Source organism: Phyllobates terribilis, unplaced genomic scaffold (assembly GCF_046119375.1).
Source record: "Phyllobates terribilis strain yellow unplaced genomic scaffold, ASM4611937v1 Scaffold_3__8_contigs__length_932513732, whole genome shotgun sequence".
In the NCBI taxonomy this organism is placed as follows: domain Eukaryota; kingdom Metazoa; phylum Chordata; class Amphibia; order Anura; family Dendrobatidae; genus Phyllobates; species Phyllobates terribilis.
In genome coordinates, this window is record NW_027362763.1 from 656,284,608 (window position 1) to 656,306,201 (window position 21,594).

Consider the following 21,594-nt stretch of genomic DNA (forward strand, 5'->3'; position numbering starts at 1 on the left):
GGAACCCGGAGAATTACAGCTCCTTCAAGCTAGAATTCTTGGCGGTGGTGTGGGCCGTGACGGAGCGCTTCAAGCATTACCTGGCCTCCACAAAGTTCACCGTGTACACGGACAACAACCCGTTGACACACCTGGACAATGCAAGACTGGGTGCCCTGGAACAGCGGTGGATGGCCCGTCTTTCCAACTATGACTTCGTGATCAAGTACCGGGCAGGCAAAACCAACGCCAACGCGGACGCCCTATCAAGGATGCCTCACTTACCTGAAGGTGACGAAGACCCAGAAGAGCTGGAAGAGGTAGAACTCCCCGCGTTTCACCGGTATGGAGCCGCTCAACACTCTCACCGCGTGAAGGAGGAGGATCTAACAACTGTGATGATGAATCCCCTACCTCACCACAGCTGGGCCGAAACCCAAGATAGTGACCCTGCTGTCCGCCTGGTGAAAGATCTGCTGACCCGGGAAGACGCCCGCCTAGATCCAGATGCCCCAGAGGAAGCCAAGCAGCTATGGAAGGAGAAGAGCAAGCTGTTCCTCTACGAAGGCAAGTTGTGCAGAAGGATTGTCAACCACCGGACGCACGAGCTGACCTGGCAAGTCGTGGTCCCAAGGCGAGATGCAGCTATGGTCCTGGGAGCTTACCATGACAGAGCGGGACACTTCAGTTGGAAGAAACTGGAGTTCCTACTAAGAGGAAGGTTCTTTTGGGTCGGCATGAGAGGAGCAGTAGAAAAGTGGTGCAGAGACTGTGGCCCTTGTCACCTGAGGAGGAAGGACCATACCAGCCAGAAGACACCCTTGAGGCCCATCGTCACCACGCAGCCTCTTGAGCTGGTAGCTCTGGACCATGTCAAATTGGCTCCAAGCCGGTCAGGGTACATCTATGCCCTGACAATCGTGGACCACTATTCCCGTTTTCTAGTGGTGGTCCCGGTAAAGGACTTGACAGCCCAAACAGCGGCCAGAGCCTTCCAGCAATATTTCTGCCGTCCACACGGGTATCCGGAACAGGTCCTGACAGACCAGGGTCCAGCGTTCGAGGCTGAAATCTTCCAGGAGTTCTGCAACCTCTATGGCTGTAAGAAGATTCGGACAACGCCTTACCACCCCCAAACCAACGGGATGTGTGAGAAGATGAACAATATAGTTATCGATCTCCTGAAGACGTTACCCTGGAGGAACGCAGCCTGTGGCCAGAAAAATTGCCGGACCTGGTAGTCATGTACAACAACATCCCGGTGAATGCTACAAACTGCACCCCGGCTTACCTGATGCGAGCTAGACCAGGTAAGCTGCCCGTAGACCTGGAGATGGGAGTCCTAATACCTGAGGACACCTCCCCGGATGCGGACTGGGATGCGGAAAGGCAACTGCAGTACAAGAAGGTACAGGAGAGTGTGGAGAAGAGCCTGGCCCAGGTGAGAGAGAAGCAAGAAAGACTCTTCAATCAACATGCCCCTGCTGGTCCCCTAGAACCTGGTGAGCAAGTCCTAAAGCGAAAAAGAAGGCTACATAAGTTGGACGACCAGTGGGAAAGGGAACCCTACACCGTACTGCAGTCTGACCACGACAACCCAAAGGTGTGCGTAATCACCAAGGACGGAGGAGAAACCACTAGTGTCGTCTCCAGAGACCACCTCAAAAGATGCCCCGAGCAACTCCGTAGTGCAGAAGAGGATCAGAGTGACCTTGAACCCGCAGAGGACAAGGAAGAAATGATCAGCACCCTTCTCGGAGAGTTCCCTCAGTCCTGGACTCGCATAAATGATGCTATAGTGGTACCCGTCCTGCATTTCCTGCAACCGGCCCAGCAACAACCAACACCAGAGCCGGAAGGTGAAGAGGAGCAAGCGGTTCCAGAGGCAGAAGAGCCTGTTCCAGCAGCCCAGGAGAGTCAACCCTCTGCTGACAGTGAGCTTGCCATGCCTGCGGTAAGCCAAAGGACCCGCAGACAGCTGCCTGCCCTACCTGTACACCCAGCTGGTAGCTGTACCCCTAACGCTAGTGTGGAAAGCCAGGTTGGTCCACCACCAGACAGTGGGCTACGTAGGTCAACCAGGAGCACAAAGGGACAGATACCCGCTCGCTGGAGAATATAGTGTGCAATAAGATTGGAAATAACCCTGTTGCCAAATGTTAAAATGTTTGCCAAAGTTACCTGCATGTTTATTGATAGTGTGTTTCAGTCTCTTGCAGCTACCGTAAGGACTCGAAGGTTATGGACTTTTTATAACCGGGACCTTGTATGGACTGCGTTCGGAGCTTAACCCAGGAATGAACTAAGACTGTGAAGGACTTGGGGTAGGACAGACCCCCACCTGGTTAAGGCTCCCGTTGTACTGGTGATATGGACACCCGGTCACAGACCACACTGTGACCTAAAGAACTCAATTTGTGCTTCATTTTCCTGATAATGTTTTATTGTTATGCATATTGTCTTTGTGTATTGTTTAGTCCCGGAGTACTAAATTTCACTAGGGGGGAATGTGTCACCCTACCTGGATGCCACTAGTGTAATAAAGCTGTGTCTGAGAGCAAGGGGGAGGTTCTCTGGTCAGGGGAACATTAGCATGCAATGCCTCCTGTCTCAGGCCAGTAGGGGGAGCAGGCTGCCCCTATAAAAGCTGGTACTGGGGACAGGGTTAGAGAGAACTGGATTGCCTGTCTCAGCTTTGAGACGTGTCCCAGAGTGGAGCAGGGACAGAAAGTTGATTGCACCTAAGAGGAAGTGTGGCAGAAGGAGAGCCACAAGCCAGAGACAAGAGGCGAAGAGAGCCTGTCTTGGCAGAGAAAGACTTAGCTTTACCAGACTTTGGTGTCTGAGGCTGGAAGGATTCCACATCCCCCAGCAGAGAACCAGTCCGCAAGGGACTGTACATTCCTTGGCCTAAGAAGCCTGGAGGCCCTGCCACAACCGAAGGGACCAGTAAAGCCGTACAAGGCTGGGAGCAGAAAGGAACCCACGTCGCAGGCCATACAGGCGAGAAAGCACGGAAAGCTTGGAAACGTGGGCTGTTACCCTATAAAGAGGAGATAGCCAGAAGGAGCGCAGAAAGCACGGTAGGCCTACACCCTCACCCTGACCAGGGCCAATTTCCCCGTTGCTCTCAGATATCCAGGTCCCCTCCTAGCTGGGACTGTTTGTGGGTCAATTTACCTGTTTTAGTAAAGACCCCTGGACTGCAACCTGTTGTCTGTGTGCTCCTTGCTCCTCCAGCACTATCAGCACTGGGACTCTCACTACCATCACTCCCACCATCCACTATACTGCCCTGGGGCCGCACTCTTCCTGTGGGGAGTCACACTACCATAGCTGCACACCTCATCAGCCCCAGCGGTCTGCATGCAGCGGCGGTTCCTAATGACCGCAAATCCACGGGTGGCGTAGTCGGACATAATCAATAACACATAACGGACTACCACTGCCTGACCACCCTGAGCCACGGAACCGGGTTGCCACTACTACTCCCATCGTTCCCCTTATTGCCCGGATCCGAGTGCCCCACGGCCCAGGGGGCGAGTCATATACGGATGCCAGCAACGAAGGGCTGGGTGCTGTCCTAAGTCAGAAGCAGAATGGGCAAGAGAAAGTCATCGCATACGCAAGCAGGAAGCTCCGTCCGACTGAGAGGAACCCAGAGAACTATAGCAGCTTCAAGTTGGAGTTCCTAGCCTTGGTCTGGGCCATCACTGAAAGATTCAAGCACTATCTGGCTTTCAACAAGTTCACTGCCTTTACTGATAACAACCCCTTGACCCATCTTGAAACAGCTAAGTTGGGGGCTCTGGAACAACGATGGATGGCTCGGCTGTCAAACTACCAATTTACAATTAAACACCAGGCGGGCCGCAAGAACGCCAACGCCGATGCCCTGTCTAGGATGCCTCACCAGTCAGACACAGAAGAAGAAGTGGATGACCTGGAAGAGATAGAGCTGCCTGCCTTTCACAAGAGTGGGATGATCCATGAGCAACGAGCCTCTAGGAAGCCGCGTGAAAAGACGTTAAACCCCCTTCCTCACCACAGCTGGAAAGAGACCCAGGACAGCGACCCAGTTGTCAGCCGCATCAAACAGCTGATAACCCAAGAAGCTGCCTCCCTGGAGAAAGATGCGTCTCTGCAAGCAAAGCAGCTGTGGAACGAGAGAAGCCGGCTGTTTATCTACCGTGAGAAGCTGTGCCGGAGGTACGTTAATCCAAGAACCCATGAGATGGTATGGCAGATAGTGGTCCCAAAGACAGACATCCAGATGGTATTGGAAGCTTACCATGATCAAGCGGGGCACTTTGGCTGGAAAAAGCTAGAGACCCTGCTGAAATGTCGATTCTACTGGGTAGGAATGCGCAGCTCCATTGAAAGGTGGTGCCGGGACTGTGGACCCTGCGGCCTAAGAAGGAAAGACTTCAGCAGCCAGAAGGCACCCATGCTGCCCATCAAGATGACTCGGCCCCTGGAGATCGTGGCCCTGGACCATGTCAAGTTGTCCCCCAGCAGGTCAGGGTACTCCTATGCTCTGACTATGGTGGATCATTACTCACGTTTCCTGGTGGTCGCCCCTGTCAAAGACCTGACAGCAGAGACAGCAGAAAAGACGTTCCAAGCGTACTTCTGCAGACCCCATGGCTACCCTGAGCAGGTGCTGACGGACCAAGGCCCGGCCTTTGAGGCTGAGTTGTTCAAGGAGTTCTGCCATCTCTACGGGTGTAAAAAGATCAGGACTACACCGTACCACCCACAAACTAATGGTCTCTGTGAAAAGATGAACAACATCATCATCGACCTGCTAAAGACCATACCACTTGAGGAGAGAAACCAGTGGCCAGACCTACTACCTGACCTAGTGGATCTGTACAATCATATACCAGTCAGTTCCACCAATTGCACTCCAGCATATCTCATGCGGGCAAGGCCAGGAAAGCTGCCCATGGATCTGGGCTTGGTGTTGTTGAACCTGAAGCTGATATGACCACTGAGGACTGGGACACCACCAGACAAGAGCAGTACAGAAGGGTACAAGCTTGTGTCAAGGACAGTCTTACTCGGGTGAGAGAAAAGCAGGAAATGCACTACAACAAAAACGCACCCGCAGAACATTTCATACCAGGTGAAACAGTACTAAAAAGGAAAAGACGCAACCACAAACTCAACTACCAGTGGGAAAAAGACCCCTACACTGTGTTACCGTCAAGGTTTGACAACAAAAAGACTTGTATAATTAGTCGTGATGGAGGAAGAACATCTGCTACAGTGTCCAGGGACCATCTAAAATTGTGTCCACATCTACTAAGAACTCAGGAAGAATTGTCTCTCACAATCCAGGAAGAACCTAAAGAAGCGGTGATACACACTGATCTTGGTGACTTCCCAGCTGATTGGCCTCAGATAGGAGGTGCAGTGATCATTCCAGTACTCCAATTCTATGCACAACCAGAAAACCCTCCACAGCAAGTTGAACCTGTAAGTGCTGCAGAAGAGCCAGCTCAAGAAGTATCCCCGGATGAAGGATCCCCGGCAGGAGCGGAGCAAGAGGGCCCAGCCAATGGTAGACTTGCCAGTCCAAGAGAGAGGTTAAGGCAGTTTTACAACATGGTTACATGTAGAACTGATAGAGTAACTGAGGATACAGATACTGACACTCCACCAACCACAGTACTACGCAGATCAGTACGCAGCACAAGAGGTAAACCTCCTGCTAGGTACACACAGTAGATGATCAAAATTGCTGAAAGTGTAGATAGTTACCCCTGGGGTATTGAGTATTAAATTGTAATGTACTGCATAATTGTGTATTTCCCATGCAAATGTACATTATTTTGTGTTTTTGCTTATTTTTGAACAGCTTAAGTGATATGGACACTTTGCCTATTTACTTCTTTATTTATCGAAGGACTGCGTGGCTGAGGACTGTGTGCAGCCCAAAAACTCTTATGTATATAATTGCGCTCCCTGGAGTGCCCTTTTAGGTGACCTCAGAAGGAAAACCTGTCTGGAGTGGCACGTGTGGAGGTCCAACACGGGATCTTCATGCCCTGCAGCCACCCCAGGGCCTACGTAGAGGGTTTAGGACAGGTCCCTCTAAAACCACAAAGTACTCTACCTTGTGAGATAGACATCCTTTCTGGGAACCTCACCACAAGAGACTTTGATTCTGAGGACGCTTTGTAATTGTTATGGTTATGCAACGTTTAAGATTCGTGCCTCCCATAAAGGGAAGAATGTTCTAGTATTGCTTAAGTTACTATTGTTACTGTTTTATAAAATGTACTTCAGCTCGGGAGTGCTGAGTTTAACTAGGGGGAATGTGAAGCCCAGCTGTGCTTGGTATCACAAATCCCAGAAGGGTGTATTGAAGGATTCCTCCACAAGAGGCCCCCATAACCATTCACACATCTCCACCTTCCACCTCAGACCACCAGAGGGAGCTCCTTAGGGAGATATAAAAGGGAAGGTGGAGCCAGGCAGCAGGCAGTCTGTTGATGAGTTCCTGCAGAGCGAGACACAGAAACAGGTCAGTCTGCAGTGGAGCTCAGTGACTCAGCAATTCCTCTGAGAGTTCAGTTGGTGCAAGCCTGAATACAGAGTGGAGTCCAGACTCAGGTGTTGCTCAGAGAGGTGAGCTTTAGGTGTGCCGGCGCCATAAGATCGGTGAAACGCAGCACGCTGCCGTTAGTGTGAGTAGCCTATTGAGTAGGCCGAAGGCAAAAGAGTAGAGAGTTAGTTCATAGGGGGCAGAGGAGCTTAACTAGCTCACCCTGAAGAAGCAGTTACCGGACACCGGGTCCGAAGCTTACCGGGATCTCTACGACCCAGTAAGATAAACCGGAATCCCTGGAGAACTACAAGTCCCAGGATCGCTAAAGTGCTGATACGTACCAGAGCCAGGAGACACATAGGCCCCGTAGGTCGGGAGCATGCACTCCAAGAGAAGGCCCTACCACAAGGTCAGCCAGCGCAGGACAGAGACAAAGTTAGGCCTAGCTCCAGGCAGGTCAGAAACTTATTACGCAGCAGCAAGAACCAGGAGGCCCAAAACCTGCTCATTGGGGAGGATCCGGACATACACCCTTCACCCTACAGTGCTCCGGGGAGTGCCTGAATTTCCATCAGTAAAAGGTACTGAAGTGACTTTTGTGTCCATCCCTGTTCTTGCTCCGACTCGGCTGAGTCTCCTTGTCCTGCATCCCCGTTCTTATACTGCCCTGAGGCCCAGCTCTACCTGTGGGGAGCTATACCATCAAGCTGCCTTATCATCAGCATCAGTGGACTGCGCAGCGCTGGTGATCATCACCAGAAGCCACAGGTGGCGTCACGAACTCTTTCTTTTACAAAATCAACCCCTTTTTTAGGAGTGACCTCAGGGTACGGGCCCGGGAGCCGACCACCACGACACCCCTAAAGGCCAGGCTCAAGGCCCGGGTACCAAGTAATCCCCATTCCCCTGGGCTGGTCAACGCCACCCGTGGATTGCGGTCAGGGTGTACCGCCACTGCGAGGCAGACCGCTGAGGCTGGTGTGGTGTGCGCAGCAAAGGATGGGACAACTCCCCGCGGGAGGAGTATAGCCTCAGGGCAGTGAGTGTGGATGATGGGAGTGATGGTGCACGGGTGAAGCAGGAACGACTCAGAGTCTTTGCAGTGCAGTTCAGGGTCTTTACTGATGATGATAAGGCAGACCCTCCCGGGAGTACTGGCTAGCATAAGGGGCCTGGTCAGTCTGTGAACAAACAGGAGTTCCCCTGGAAAGGTGGAGTTGTAGGCCTCCCCGTCTATCTGCACTCTTCCTGGCTACCTTGCTGTAAGCAAGTGGAAGTAGCCCACGTCCCTGAGTATACCGTGTGGTGCTCACCCGTATGGCTGGTGACTTGGACCCTCTTTTAGCTTCCGCTCCTCGATGGCGGTACCGGTCCCTTGTGTGTGTGACTGAGCCTACGGGCTTCCTATGGCCAGAGGACCTGGAATCCCCTGCCGGCTGGTTTCTGCTGCTGGACTTAGAGATCCCCACAGCCTCGGACTCCATTGTCCGGTTGTAGTGTCTTCAGCCAGAACGAGCAATATCTGCTTCCAGTCCCTGGCACTCAGCTCCTGCTCCTACAGAGCTCCTAGCTGTTGCTTTCCCTGTGTCTGGAACTTCACTCCAGGCTCTAACTAACTAACTCTGCCCCAGATCCAGTTTATATAGGGCAGGTTCCTCCCCTATCTGGTCTGGGACAGGAGGTGTTGCATGTTCAAGAGTTCCTGACCAGGGAACCTCCCACTTGCTCTCAGACGTGATATTTCTATCACTGTGGCAACCATACCCCCGGGGTGCCACAAATACATCACCAGGACCACTATCAGTACATGAATTCAGCACCAGAACTACCATCAGTACATGGTACATCAATTGTAATGTCAAGTCAGACCCATATTCATTTGTATTGCATGAACCTACAACTTTCACTACGTCCTTAGCAATGGTAAGGAGATACTGAAAGTTGTTGTTATCAGTCTTCATGAGATTGCAGACCATACAGGAACCACAGTACTGATGAGAATTAGTCAGTATCACAACATTTTTTTACATCCAGGTACCTTATAGGTGACATTGTGTCTGATTGGAGTCATTCTCTTTATTTTCTTCATCTTGTCTAGACGCAATGATGACTTCTGACAGCCACAGCTCGTCTCTGCAGACTTCCATCTTCTCCGGTCTTGTGCAGCACATCCTGACATGGTGCCCTTAAAAAATAGCAGTGTCATTATAATGCTCCTGAATAAAAATATCTGCTCTATGCTGAGCTGCTGAATACATAATTGCCCCTCACTATATTCCCCGCACAAAATATTACCCACACACTGTCCCTCTTATAGTACATGCCCTCCACACTGCCCTCTCCTTTCCATACTGGGCCCCCTCTTCACACTGTCCTCTCTCTCCATGTCCCCCCTATTGGGCCCAGTTTCTATACTATGCCCCCTCATCACACTCCTTGATATACTGCCCCCCCCTGGCTGTGCCATTACATTGTTCCCCCATGATACCCCCCAACACTGCTAGTCTCTATTCTGTGCCCACTCACACTTTTCTCTCCCCTATACTGTCTCATCACACTATTCCCCTTAGTAGTCTCCTCACACATTTCCCCCTCCCTTCTCATACTGTGTCCGCACCCATTCCCCCACTCACCATACTGTGTCTTCCATCCCCCCTCACAATACTGTGTCTGCACCGATCCTCCACTCACCATGCTGTGCTTTTAATGATCCCCCCTCATACTGTTTCCTCATATATGCCCCCATCTCTCCCCTTGCTCCTCATACTGTGTCCTCAAATTTCTCCTGCTCCACATATTGTTTCCGCACCCATCGCTTCTTTGTTCCCCAAACTGTGTCCTCTAATGTTCGCCACCCCCGTTACAATAAATATTCGGTGTCTTCAGTTCCACTTGAGCACTTACCACAAATGACGTGAGTATAATTGGTCACTGGGACCTGGGCCACCGCATCTTCTCTTCTCTGTTAGCTTGACAGCTGGCTCAGAGAACTGCTGAATCTCTGTCCCGGGGAGCAGCAAAATGTCACCGTCGGGGAGACACCTCGGACCGCTGCACTATGGTGCCCTCCTGCCGGCTATGCATGGGGCACCTGCTTCGCCAACCCCCCGCATAACCCTCTACTAGGGCTCACTCCTGAGTGTCTTGGTCTCGTTCCTGGGTGTCCTGGGCATGCTTCTGGGTTTTTTGGGGTTCACCCCTGGGTGTTTTGGGCTCTTCCCTGGTTGTTTGGGCTCGTCCCTGGGCGTTTGGGCTCTCACCACGCTGTTTGGATGTTCTTGGATGTTTTGGGGCGCACGCTGGCATTCCTAGGACTGTGGCATAATGGTCTCTTTTTCACATTGGTAAGATTGGTACATATGGTGGCTACGGAAAGTATTCAGACCCCTTTACATTTTTCACTCTGCGTTTCATTGCAGCCATTTAGTAAATTCTAAAAAGTTCATTTTTTTTCTCATTAAAGTACACTCTGCACCCCATCTTGACTGAAAAGAAACAGAAATGTAGACATTTTTGCAAATTTATTAAAAAAGAAAAACTGAAATATCACATGGTCATAAGTATTCAGACCCTTTGCTCAGACACTCATATTTAAGTCACTTGCTGTCCATTTCCTTGTGATCCTCCTTGAGATGGTTCTACTCCTTCATTGGAGTCCAGCTGTGTTTAATTAAACTGATAGGACTTGATTTGGAAAGGTACACACCTGTCTATATAAGACCTCACAGCTCACAGTGCATGTCAGACCAAATGAGAATCATGAGCTCAAAGGAACTGCCCAAGGAGCTCAGAGACAGAATTGTGGCAAGGCACAGATCTGGCCAAGGTTACAAAAGAATTTCTGCATTACTCAAGGTTCCTAAGAGCACAGTGGCCTCCATAATCCTTAAATGGAAGAAGTTTGGGACCACCAGAAGTCTTCCTAGACCTGGCCGTCCAGCCAAACTGAGCAATCGTGGGAGAAGAGCCTTGGTGAGAGAGGTAAAGAAGAACCCCAAGATCAGTGTGGCTGAGCTCCAGAGATGCAGTAGGGAGATGAGAGAAAGTTCCACAAAGTCAATTATCACTGCAGCCCTCCACCAGTCGGGCCTTTAAGGCAGAGTTGCCCGACGGAAGACTCTCCTCAGTGCAAAACATATGAAAGCCTGCATAGAGATTACTCAAAAACACATGAAGGACTCCCAGACTATGAGAAAAAAGATTCTCTGGTCTGATGAGACGAAGATAGAACTTTTTGGTGATAATTCTAAGCGGTATGTGTGGAGAAAAACAGGCACTGCTCATCACCTGCCCAATACAATCCCAACAGTGAAACATGGTGGTGGCAGCATCATGCTATGGGGGTGTTTTTCAGCTGCAGGGACAGGACGACTGGTTGGAATTGAAGGAAACATGAATAGGGCCAAGTACAGAGATATCCTGGATGAAAACCTCTTCTAGAGTGCTCTGGACCTCAGACTTGGCCTAAGGTTCACCTTCCAACAAGACAATGACCCTAAGCACACAGCTGAAATAACAAAGGAGTGGCTTCAGAACAACTCTGTGACCATTCTTGACTGGCCCAGCCAGAGCCCTGACCTAAACCCAATTGAGCATCTCTGGAGAGACCTGAAAATGGCTGTCCATCAACGTTCACCATCCAACCTGACGGAACTGGAGAGGATCTGCAAGGAAGAATGGCAGAGGATCCTCAAATCCAGGGGTGAAAAACTTGTTGCATCATTCCCAAGAAGACTCATGGCTGTACTAGCTCAAAAGGGGGCTTCTATGTGATATTTCAGTTTTCTTTTTTAATAAATTTGCAAAAATTTCTACATTTCTGTTTTTTTTCAGTCCAGATGGGGCGCGGAGTGGACTTTAATGAGGGAAAAAAAGAACTTTTTAGAATTTACCAAATGGCTGCAATGAAACAAAGAGTGAAAAATTTAAAGGGGTCTGAATACTTTCCGTACCCACTGTATGTTGGGGAGATCGCGCACACTCAGGTTCAGAGAAACCTCCGCCTGATCCCCATGAAGAGACCCCAATTCTGTGGTGTTGGACGCTCACTGATGGCTGCAGTTGTTTGCAGATTTCCCTGACATTTCCAGCAGTTGCTCGTCACCGATAAATAACAGTTTTCTTAGACACGTAAAGAGCGTCTCTCCTCTAAGTGCCTCTAAGAGCACAGTTCCTTAATCTTACAGTCAGCAGCTACTTCAACTGAAGATCCAGGGTGTCAACTGGAGGGGGGATACCAGGTCATCCTGAAAAAGGCTGTCAGCAAGTGATAATAACCCTTACCCAGCAGTGCCATGGATGTGCTCATAGTGTTACCTAAGACCAAAAAAACACAGAGCTTGGACGTTACACATGAGAAGTGAGACATGGAGCATTGTGGTTACACATGAGAACTGAGGCATGGAGATTGACAGTGACACATCAAAACTGAATTACAGAGCTTGGTGGTTGAGTATAAAAACTGAGGCACGCAGCTTGGCAGTTACAACTTAGAACTGAGGCACAGAGTTTGTGGTTAAACCTCAGAACTGAGGCACTGAGCTTTGAGCTTGTGGTGAGAAACAAGAAGAGTCTCTCAGCACAATTAACTGCATGCAGCTGCCACCAGCAACAGATATGGACCATCCGCAGAGCTGCATTCAGGGCAATCTACTTGTCCCCACTCGCAGTATATCACGCTTGGATCAGACCATTACTTCTCTTTCTTGGTTCTCTCCTCAATGTTACTACTATAGAACTCCTGGCTCAGGCTTCAGTCATCCACACTGTCTCAGGCCACGGCAGAGCTTGTTGATACTTACAGCAGACACTTGTCCTGTCTCTGACCACAATATATCTGCAGGTGACTTCAGGGTGGCAAAATCAGTGCCTACACATTCCCATAAGGCCTCATTCACATGTCCGTGTTTAAACACATATGTTAAAAAATGGTACCTATGTCATCCGTGTGTCCGTTTTTACCACTAAAATGCTCGGGTGCTCGTTACTCGGGCTGAGCAAATCGTAATGCCTCGGGTGCTCAACCCGAGTAATGAGTACAATGTAAGTCAATGGGAAACTCAAGCATTTTTCTGGGGCCCCCCTCCCCTCCCCAGGTCTGGAGCAGTCTAAAAACTGGTCAAATCGATGGGAACAGTGATGAAATGACATGGGAACAGCATGGGGAAGACCCCTGGAAGCATTTCTGACTCCCAGGTCACTGCTGTCAACAATGTTGTCAGAGTATTACGCCACTTTTACGGACTGATAATAAAACATACAAAAGCAAAGCCAAAATGGATTTTACTGGAAAGAATGTTAAGGAACATTGTTTCCAGGGTAATGACTTGTATATAAGGCAAAATAAATTACAGGAAAAACAAATGCTCCTCCACACCTTGGGCTATGCTCACACATAGTGTTTTTGCTGCGCTTCTGCACGTTCGCATTGCTGTAATTTTAACATTTTACTACCTTATCTGGCCATGTGGTGTGTGAGACATGATCAGACACATCCTGTTTCATTTATGAAGGAGGTACTCTGAAAGTTACTTTTTTTTTTTTCAGAGCCAGCAGTCGGCCCTCACTATTGTCGGAGGGCCATTCGGCAGCCCTCACTCAAATTTTAGAGGCCCAGCTGCCAGCCCTCATTAAGCATTTTTGGAGGGCCATCAGCTGGCTAAGCAAAGCCGTATCCATCTGAGGTGGTGAAATTTTCTTTTTCGTATATATTCTGTAAAGTTTGAAAATGGAGTGTCAGCAGGCGACCTCCACTATTTTTAGAGGGCCAGGAAGCGTCTTGTGGACAGATGAGACCAAGATAGAGCTTTTTGTTAAAGCACATCATTCAACTGTTTACTGTAAATGGAATGAGGCCTACAAATAAAGGCACTGGGTGCCTTGACTGTGTGCAAGGCATAAGGAAATGTGAACATACTTCAGAAATGATAATTCCAGCTCCAGTCACGTCAAGTCTTCGCCCTCTACCTCTTACATACAGAAGCTGTAGAGAAACTGCAAATGGACACATTAAATCAGTTAATTTTGCGTGCTTTGATGAATTTCTGAGTACAGATCACCATAAAAAATATGAATCTGTCAATCAGTGTTTTGAAAAAACAATCAAGTTATAGACAGTGGAAGAGATGTATGTGACCCGAATGAACACTCATTTCCACCAGATGATACCTAGCACCTGTCCTTATTCTAAATGCAGCTAACAGCGGTATTATTAACCCCTTCACCCCCGGGCCATTATCAATTTTTGCACTTTTGTTTTTTGCTCCCCTTCTTCACAAAGCCATTTTTATTTTTCCGTCATTATGGCCATGTGAGGGCTTGCTTTTTGTTGGACAAGTTGTACTTTTGAACATCACCATTGGTTTTACCATATCATGTACTGGAAATGGGAAAAAATTTCAAGTGTGGTGAAATTGCAAAAAAGTGCCATTTCACAGTTGTGTTTTTGTTCTACCATTTTCACTAAATGCTAAAACTGACCTGCCATTATGATTCTCCAGGTCATTACGAGTTCGTAGATACTAAACATGTTTAGGTTCTTTTTTATTTAAGTGGTGAAAAAAAAATCCAACATTTGTTAGAAAAAAAAAGTATTCATTTTCCGAGACCAGTAGCATCTCCGTTTTTTGGGATTTGGGGCCGGGTGAGGGCTTCTTTTTTGCGCACTGAGCTGACGTTTTTTGTTGATACCATTTTGAGGTAGATACAATGTTTTTATCGCCTGTTATTGCATTTTATTGAAATGTGGCGTCGTCCAAAAAAAACGTAATTCTGGCGTTTTGATTTCTTTCTCATTACGCCATTTACCAATCGGCTTAATTCTTTTTATATATTAATAGACTGGGCAATTCTGAATGCGGCGATACCAAATATGTGTATATTTGATTCTTTTCATTATTTTATTTTGAATGGGGCAATATGGGGGTGACTTGAACTATTATATTTTTTTATTTTTTTAATATTTTTAAAAACATTTTTTTTTACTTTTTACATGCTTCAATAGTCTCAATGGGAGACTAGAAGCTGCGATCATCAGATCGCCTGTGTGTAGCAGAATTGTCATCCTGGTGATGACAACCGCAGGGGTCTCTTGCAGACCCTGGGTTGTCATGCTAACCCATAGGCGACACGCGGTCATGTGACACGGGCGCGACTTACGACTTATGATGTCCTTCCACTGTGACCATGTTAAATGCCGCTGTCAGAGATTGACAGCAGCATTTAACATGTTAGGGGCACATGAGAGTTGTACAGGTCAGCTGTCATGTCCTCGGAAAGGTGCGGACTCAGTGCCGGAGCCCGCGCTGAAGGGAGAGACAGGACATGTACCGTACATGTACAGCACATGTCGGAAAGGGGTTTATAGAGAATAGAATAGACCTTTTTTTCTTTTTTTTTTTTTTTTCGATTGCAACATTAAGGACTATAAGGCAATAATCCCTAACTAGATGCCTGTAATACGCTATCCCTAGTGAGACAGCTCAGTGTACACTAATTGCAGATAAGAGAGAAAATATTAGTAGAATATAGGATAGATTTGTATAAGCTCTGAAAAGAGGTTTTTTTGGATGTGGCAACACCAAACTGTGGAGGAACGCAAGCCACCCTACCTTCTTATATGAATTTCTGAGTACAGATCATTGTAAAAATCACACATTTGTCAATGATTTTTTTTAAAAAAGCAATTAAGTTATAGACAGTGGAAGAGATGTATGTCACCAGAATGAACACTCATTTCCAGCTGATGATACCTAGCACCTATCTGTATACTAAATGCAGCAAACAGCGGTACCAATAGGGAATAGAATAGATGATTCCTATTTTTTTTCAATTGCAGCACCAATGACTGTTATTTCATGAACCCTGTTGGGGAATATAGTGGAGTGTTTCGCATCAACTCAGCCTGATATGAAGGAGACCAGGATCTTCTGTACTTACTGTACAAAGTCTCCTGTCCCAGCTGTGAAACCCTGTATGCAGTGTGAGAACTCCCTGATAGCCAACAACAAGATACTGGATCATATACAGATGGAATCAACCTACTGATTTGGTTTCCAAAAATGTTCCCAATACTAGAAGGTGGAGCCTCTGAAAACTATTTTTTTCCTATTACTAAGGAGTGGGTCTTCTAGACTGGTAAAGCATATGCACTAAGTGCAAGGGATGCCAAAAATTAGAAGGAGGCATTCCAATACCCTTTTGAAGAAATGTTGTGGAAGGCCTCAGAATTTATTTTTCCCATTATTAAGAAGTGAGTATCATAGACTGGTAATGCCCATGCACTGAGCGCATGAGCTGAAAAACATTTATCCCTGGGGGGTATACATATATATTAAAGAATGTTAGAAGTAGGGCTCTAAAAATTGTTCATGCAGGCATCATAAACACCCTTAAAAAATGAATGGGGGGGTTGCATGATGATCACCCTGTTGATATGGTGGTGGTGGTGGAGGATGAGGATAAGGAAAAGGATGAGGACGATATACAAAATCTGAAATCCTGAAGAGTCTACCCATGCCTGGGTGTGAAGAGGTGCATGGGAAAAAAAAATGAATTTAAGTTTATGTTCCACTGCTATCATCTGGAGGTGTTGAGAAGTCTAGCCCAATCCAGACCTTGTTCATTTCTTTAAGAGTCAGCCTGGTATTTTCAGTTGACAGACGGATGCACCTATCAGTTATAATTCCCCCGGCGGCACTAAAAACCCGCTCTGACAAAACAATAGCGGCAGAGCAGGCCAGGACCTCCAAGGCGTAGAGAGCCAGTTCATGCCACGTATCCAACTTGGATACCCAATAGTTGCAAGGCTCAGAGAAATCACGGAGGACGTTGGTACGGTCGGCAAGGTACTCCTTCAGCATCTTCCAAAACATTTCCCTCCTTCTCAGAGTACACCGCGCATCATGGCCTGGGTCATGGGAGGGTCTGAGAAAACTGTCCCAGACCTTTGACAGTGTTCCCCTGCCTCTGCCACATCTGGTGTGTGTATCCCTCATGTCTACTCCTTGGTTGTCCAACGAACTGTGACCTCTGCCACCAGCGTTGTCAGTTGGGAATTTTTTTTAATAACTCTTCAACAAGGGCCTTCTGGTACTGTAACATATTAGTAGACCTCTCTGCCACGGGAAGGAGAGATGGAAAGTTCTCCTTGTTGTGTGGGTCTAGAAGGGTGACAAACAGTAATTAGTGTTGTCCAAAATGCGTACAACGTGAGGGTCACGGGAAAGGCTGCATAACATAAACTAAGGCATGTGTGCCAGAGTGCCAACAGCTAAGACTTCCCTGTCCCCACCAAGAGCATGACTGTCCATGTTCTCCTCCTCCTGGTCCTCCTCCTCATCCTCCCTCTCCTCCTCCTCTTCAGGCCATCCACTCTGTACAGATGGGATTAAGGTGGTGTGGGTAGTACTGTCTGTAGCGCAGGATACCAGCTCCTGCTCCTCCTCTTCCTCCTCATTATCAATCCGCGTTGAGATGAGATAAGGCTGGGCTGTGTAGCATCACATTGTATACTTCCTTGCTCCTCCTGCAAAGGCTCCTTTTTAATTGTGAGCAGCGAGTGTTTCAGTAGACAAAGAAGCTGGATGGTGACGCTGATTATGGCGTCATTGCCTCTCACCATCTTGGTCGAGTACTCAAAAGTTCTGGAGAACCACACAGATGTCAGACATCCATGCCCACTCATCAGCTCTTATGTGAGGAGGCTGACCAGAATGCCGATGGGCGTGTTGTAGCTGGTATTCAACAACTGCCCTCTGCTGCTCACAAACCCTTGTCAATGCGACACCCCAGGGGTCTGGTTGCCGCAGTAATAGAGATATTATGTCTGAGAGCAAGTGGGAGGTTTCTCTGGTCAGGATCCCTAAACATGCAACACGGTCCGCCCAGACCTGGGAGGGGAGGAATCTGCCCTTTTAAACTGGGTCTGGGGCGGGATTAGAGCAGTCAGAGTGAAGCTGCAGACAGAGTCAGAGCCTGGAGAGGGAAAGGAAGAACTAGGAGCTCTGTACGAGCAGTAGCAGAAGTCCAGGGGCTGGAGCTGAGCAGAGCTCGCCCTGGATGAAGACACTAAGACCGGACACAGGAGTCCGAGGCTGTGGGGACTGATATACACCCAGCAGCAGAAACCAGCCGGCAGGGGATTCCAGGTCCTCTGGCCATAGAAGCCCGGAGGCTCAGTCACAAGGAAGGGACCAGCGCCGCCATCCAGGAGCGGAGGCTAACAGAAGGCCCCAAGTCACCAGCCATACGGGTGAGCACCACACGGTATACTCAGGGACGTCGGCTACTTGTAACCGCTGACAGCAAGGTAGCCAGGAAGAGTGCAGATAAACGGGGAGGCCTACAACTCCACCTGGCCAGGGGAACTCCTGCTTGCTCGCAGACTGACCAGGCCCCTTATACTAGCCAGTACTCCCGGGAGGGTCTGCCTTGTACCATCAGTAAAGACCCTGAACTGCACTACACGTCTCTGTGATTCCTTGCCGCTCCTGCACCATTAGCACTGGGACCCTCACACCATCACTCCCATCATCTTTCACATTAGCTGCCCTGAGGCAATACTCCTCCCGTGGGGAGTTATCCCATACTCGGCTGCGCAACCAACATCAGCCTCAGCGGTCGGCAGCGCAGCGGCGGTCCCCACTGACCGCAATCCACGGGTGGCGTAGTCGGACACTTATTACAATACAAATAGACTGCCACTGGTTTGACCACCCTGGGCACGGACCGGGTCACCGCCACGGAGAACTACAACCCCCAGCGATCCGGCTCCGGGTATTCCCCCTGCACAGCAGCAGCACAACACAGGCCCAGGGGGCGCGTCAACTTTGGCGTAGTCGGCAGGATAAGTGTCCGCAACCACCGGGTACTGCGTGCCTGAAAAAGAGACTTTTATACTTACCTGTGGTGAAGTTTCCCGCCATCCGGAGCCAATTCCCGCCATCAGACGCCATCTTGGACCGTTTCCGGCCATCTTCTGCCTTCTTCCCGCCATCCGCAGCTGCTTCCCGCCTTCGGACGCCATCTTCGGGACGCCGCACGGGAAGAAGAGGGGCGTGGACGCCGAAAGCGCGCGAGATCCGAAGCTCCGCCCCACACAGTGACGCTGCGCAAGGTCCTGGAAGGGAGGAAGAGCGACGCTGACGTCATCAGAGCGCGACGCCAGGCCCTCAACCCCGACGATCGACTGCGGAGCCGCGGCCTACGGAAGAAGAGCATCGCAAGGTAGGCCACGGTCCACTAGGGGGGAGGAGGATGTCGGATACCGAGGAGAGCTCCACTGCCACAGCCACCGCCAGCGCAACCGCTGCTGCGGTCATGCCCTTCACCATGCCCTATATCCCGGGGGCAACCTGGCTACCCCAGTACTCAGGGGAGTCACATACCCTAAATGACTTTCGAGAAAGACTGGATAGCCTCTTCCAGTTGTACCCCCTCACAGAAGAGCAAAAAGTGAGCATCTTAGTGGCCCAATTAATCGGGGCAGCCCAAAGAGAGGTAAAGTCCTGGCCACCTGGGAGGAAGAGGACTGTCAGAGAAATACTAGCCCGGCTGAAAGACACATTTGACACCCGCACCTCAGCCGAAATAAAGCTCAGATTTTACGGGTGCAAACAGCGAGCACATGAGAGTATAAGAGACTATGCTTTAAATTTACAAGAGGCCCTGAGAGCCATTAAGCAGGCAGACCCTGACAGCGTGGGAAATGAAGATAAGCTGTTGACTGAACAATTTATTGAGGGTCTACTATGCAATGCCCACCGAAACCAGTTGCGGGCAATGGCCTTACAGGACCCTGACCTGGACTTTGCACAGTTCAAGGACAGAGCCATCCGGGTGCTCCGAGAACCGGCACCAGGTGGCGCTGTGACCCACAGGCGCCCTGCTATCACTTATCACCAGGAGACGGCGCCCTTGTCTGCAGGGCCTGTGGGGGTTGATGCGCAGGCTTTGAACAATGACCCGGCAACAGACCTGCACCATCAGGTCCAAGAGCTGACTAAGAGTGTTGCCGCGCTAACCAGAACTGTGCAGTCTTTACAGGTCTCTTCTCCAGGAAAGATCCAGCTGGCATCCGGACCGGAGGACGTCCCGTGGCGCCGACTGAGGAGGACCCCACCGGCCAGAGGAAGACCCAGCGACAGATACAACGAAGACGGATGACCCATCTGCCGCCGCTGCAATCAACCCGGACATGTGGCAAGGCACTGTCATTTAAACGGGCACAACCTGGGGTAGAGGGCCAACCCCCAGGCATAAGACCATCAGGCCCATCAAACTGGCATGATAAATACGTAGGGGGACGTCCAATCTTGCCTGTAGTACTGGATGGCATTCCTATGAGTGCCCTACTAGACACTGGGTCACAGGTCACCACCATCCCGTACGTGCTCTTTAAACAGTACTGGAATGACTCGGACATAACCCGCTACCCAGATGACGACCTGAGTATCATCGCCAGTAATGGTCAGCCCGTGGCGCAGGTGGGATTCAAGGAGGTGACCGTTAAGATCGGTAAAGTCGAACTGGCGGCACAAGGACTGATAATAGTGGACATAGACCGTCATGAGAGTCACCCTAGAATAACCTTGGGAACTAATGTGATTGAAAACTGTCTTGCAGAGGTGATTCTCATTTTACAGCAGGTTGTCAAGAACGCCAGTTCGAGCCAGCAGCGTGTGCTCCAAAAAGAGATCCGGGCACTGATGAAGCGGCAACAGGTGGAACTATCTGGTGGTGAGATAGGTAGCGTGAGAATGTGTGACCCGTTCCCTATTGCCATGCCCCCAAAAAGTGAGATGATGATTTGGTGCCGGGCAGCTATTGGTCTAAGAGGTAGAGACTACCAAGCAATGGTAGAACCCGTCTACTCAGACAATAGGCCCACCATTTTGACAGCACGGGGGGTGGTCGATGTACGCCATGGGAGGGTGCCCGTTCGCATCATAAATATCGGGGAGAGAGAAGTACACCTGCCCCGGTATGCCACGCTAGCCAAATTGTTCACCATCAACCAGAACTCTGTACAGGCCGTGGAACCCTTGCCTCCATCTCAACCAGAGGAAGGTAACGGCTCTAAGAAACCAATGGAGGACTGGTGTCAGCAACTGCATTTGGGTACTGACTCCACTCCCTCACACCAGAAACAGGGAGTCTATCGGGTGGTTCAAGAGTACGAAAGAGTGTTTAGTAAACACCCGCTAGACTTCGGGCGAGTAAAAGGGGTAGAACACCACATCCCCACGGGAGACCATCCTCCCATAAAGGAAAGATACCGACCCGTACCCCCGGCACACTACCAACACGCCAAGGGGATGCTTAGAGACATGAAGGAGGCTGGGGTAATCAGGGACAGCTGTAGCCCCTGGGCAGCTCCACTAGTCTTAGTGAAAAAGAAAGACAACACCATGAGAATGTGTGTAGACTACAGGAAGGTCAACCGTATCACACACAAAGATGCGTACCCCTTACCAAGGATAGAAGAGTCCTTAGCTGCATTAAAATCTGCTAACTTCTTCTCTACTTTGGATCTCACTAGTGGGTACTGGCAGGTTCCTGTAGCAGAGGCGGACCGGGAGAAGACCGCATTCACCACCCCGATGGGTCTCAGCGAATTTAACTGTATGCCGTTCGGGCTCTGCAACGCACCAGGAACCTTCCAACGGTTGATGGAATGCTGTCTGGGACACCGGAACTTCGAAACGGTCCTGTTATACCTGGACGATGTCATCGTCTATTCCAAGACCTACGAGGATCACCTGAAACACCTGGCAGAAGTGTTCGAAGCTCTGGCGAATTACGGCCTAAAGGTGAAACCCTCCAAGTGTCACCTCCTGAAACCAAAGGTGCAATACCTAGGACACGTGGTGAGTGCTGACGGAGTGGCTCCTGACCCTGATAAGATCACCGTGATTAAGGACTGGCCAAGACCCTCCAGCATAAAGGAAGTGCGGCAGTTCCTCGGGTTGGTAGGCTACTACCGAAGATTCATTCCCGGTTTCACCAAAATGGCAGCCCCTATGCAGGACCTCCTGATAGGTCAATCTCGGAAAGCCAAA